The sequence below is a fragment of the Cibotium barometz genome, chromosome 29 (assembly GCF_041138505.1).
Source record: "Cibotium barometz isolate CiBa-2024 chromosome 29, ASM4113850v1, whole genome shotgun sequence".
Taxonomy (NCBI): Eukaryota; Viridiplantae; Streptophyta; class Polypodiopsida; order Cyatheales; family Cibotiaceae; genus Cibotium; species Cibotium barometz.
Genome location: NC_141074.1, coordinates 23,665,441 through 23,668,931, shown reverse-complemented (window position 1 = coordinate 23,668,931; position 3,491 = coordinate 23,665,441).

Below are 3,491 nucleotides of genomic sequence, written 5' to 3'. Positions count from 1 at the left end.
ATTGGATATCACGATTACTGGTGCAAATCTAGGATCGTCCAAGGATGATTTCTTCCTCCATAGATCCTACAGGCTTATATAACAAACACCATTCCAACCAAAGGGATTATTTCTGATGGAAATATTAACACTTTGAAATCCCACAGCTTTGGTAATTGACAAGTGCACACTTCGTACTTGTGCATTGTCGACCTCAAGGTAAGACTTTATCTAGAGGTTCTCGTGTCTCATAAGAGATCAAATTATGACTTGATCCCCTATGGATTAATGCAATGCTTGTTGCATGAATTTTAGGTAGTAGAGACTTTCACACAGTTGTGCTGGCTCAATGTCCAGGTTATCCTCATCAAGGAGGGTTAGCGAAGCCATGTTCATATGCAATACTCTCTCTTGGAGTCTCTGTTTGGCCTTGCCCTCTCTTGCCTTGGCTTCTTCCTGAGCTCGAGCTCGCTTGGATTTTTCCTTGGCTAGCTCATTTCGTTGTTTTAATACATGCTCTTGCATGAGCATTTCTTGGGTCAGTGGTTCGTAATCCTTTTTAAGTTTGCTTTCATTGATGTAACCCTGTATTTGCACACCATCAATAGTTTCAATCATGACTGACCTTTGAGGCACATGTGATTTTTGACACTTAGAAAGGTCCTAATCCTCCATACTTGAGTTGTTTTTTTCTAGTGCTTCCCTGACATGAGGACGAGGTCCCTTGTTTTTAGTTCTTTTTGTTTCAGGTTATTGTCAAACCAACGCTTCCTTCACAATTTTTCAACCATAAGACCATGTGATGCAATTAGTTGGGTTTCATCAAGTTTCTCTAAGTCAACCAACCTTTCAGCTAATGCATTCTTTGTTAATCGTTCTTGCACCGCAATTTGCAGGCTTGGAACTAAGTAGTCCATAGGCATTATAGCCTCAATGCCATAAGCTAGATGGAAGGGAGTATATCCCGTCGCTACCTTATACGAAGTTCAATATGCCCATAGAGCTGCAGTTAGCTTATGTTCCCAATCCGTGCGACTTGCTTCTAAAGTTTTTGTCAAGATAGTACACAAAATCTTATTTGTACTCTCCGCTTGACCATTTGCTTATGGATAATAAGGGGATGACTTCCGGTGGACTACAAGGAATCCAGCAAGTAAGTGATCAATCACCTCATTAATGAAATGTGAACCGCGATCACTCACTAATTCCAATGGGCAACGGATTCTTGAAATGATTTGTTCATATAAGAACTTAGCCATCTTTTGTGCATCAACTCGCTTAGAGACTTTTTCTTCTGCCCATTTCGTGAAATAGTCTGTGGCCACGATCACATATCGGACTTGTGATGGATGTGCAACTAGACTAATGGGTCCAACAAAATCAATTCCCTATTTCTCAAAAGATTCTTACAATCACAGGGGGGTAAGTTGCATCCTGTCTCTTTGTTGTGGAATAGCAAATGGTTGACACTCTTTGCATCTTTTACAAACTCCATAGCATCCCCGAATAATGTAGGCCACCATAGTCCTGCTTGAAGCACCTTGTGAGCTGTAATTTTCCCAGAGCGAAGTGTCCTCCAATCATTCTTGAGAGTGCTTTATCTAATATTGTGACAAATTTGTCTTCCCGCACACATCTCCTTAAGACATTGTCCTTACCTAGCTTGTATAATTCACCAGCAATCAATTGATAAGGTGCAGCCAGCTTAATAAGCCGACACAATTTATCCATGTTCAAAGGTTGTTCTCGTAGAAAACCATAAGCTAGATAATCTAATATTTCTTCACTCCATTCAGGCACCGTGTCTAGTTTGAACAATCAAGCATCTGGGAGGTCATCATCAACACCATTTGTTGGTTCCCCAATTGGAATTCTCGACATATGATCGGCCAACATATGTTGTGTTCCCTTTCTCACCCGGGATCTCGAAGTCAAATTCCAATAGTAATAACAACCAGCATGTGATTCGTCCCATGGTGCAAGGCTTATTCACCAAGTATATAAACCCTGATGGTCCACAAAGAATACGTTTTTTTTTTTTTGCCAATAGGTAATGTCGATACTTCTTGACAGCATAAAGCATGGCCAAACCCTCTTGTTCTGTGGTGGTATAATTTACCTTTACATCATTCAGTTGGTGACTAGCGAAGGAAACTGGGTTGTCCAATTTGAACTCACCAAGCTGTGCCAATACGCATCCTGTAGCAAAGTTTGATGCATCAATGTGCACATGGCATATAAGATCCCAGTTGGGTGGTCTCAGAATAGTGCACGCGCTAGTGCTGGCTTCAATCTATCATATGCATCTTGGCATTCTTCATTCCATTCAGAGACAATGAGTAGCCTATATAATGGTCTGGCAATTCTAGCATAAAATACACCTTTGCATCATTCAGTGGCGACTAGCGAAGGAAACTGGGTAGTCCAATTTGAACTCACCAAGCTGTGCCAATACGCATCCTGTAGCGAAGTTTGATGCATCAATGTGTACATGGAATATAAGATCCCAGTTGGGTGGTCTCAGAATAGTGCACTGGCTAGTGCTGGCTTCAATTTATCATATGCATCTTGGCATTCTTCATTCCATTCAAAGACAATGAGGAGCCTATATAATGGTCTGTCAATTCTAGCATAAAATACTATGAAGTGGAGATAATACCCAATGTGGCCCATAAACCTTTGTACACCTTTGTAATTAGTGGGTGGGGATAGTTCCAAGATCAATTTGACTTTGCTTTCCTTTGTGGAGATACCGTTCTTAATGACAATGTGTCCTAAGATCACACGGTGTTTGGCATTTCAAAGGCTTTAAGGATATACAATTCGATCGACATCACTCAAACATCTTTCTTGAGCAAGCCAAATGGTCTGACCATCGTAAGTGTGCGCACATAGATCATCAATGAATACCTCCAACCACTTTTGTAAGTAGTCTCTCAAGGCTGTGCACATCAATCGTTGGAACGTTGTTGGGGCATTGGTGAGACCAAAAGGCAGAACCTTGTAAGCAAAAGTCTCCCACATTGTATTGAAGGCCGTTTTATGCTAGTCTTCGGGTGCTATAGAAACTTGATTGTAACTTGAAAATCCATCTAAGAAGTTGTAAGCTTCTTCACCAACTACTCTTTCCAAAACGTGTTCCGTGTAAGGTAGTGGGTAATGGTCCTTTCCTAGTAGCTGCATTGACATTTTTTAGATCGACACAGACCCTAAGTTTCCCATTCTTCTTTGGCACTATCACGATTGGTGATAGCCAATCGGTGTGTTCTATCTCATAGATGAAATCAACAGTAATGAGTTTATCAATTCCTTCTTATAATTGTTGCATATTTAGGATTCATCTGGTATGGTTTTGGCTTCGTTGGCCTTGATCCTTCCATGATTGGAATCGTGTGTTGTACCACTTCAAATGGTACGCCCTTCATCTCTTTGTAGTTTCAGAAGAAACAACCTTAAACTCCTTAAGGAGAGCAACAAGTTCCTTTTCCTCAGCTGGAGTCAAGTCTTTAACG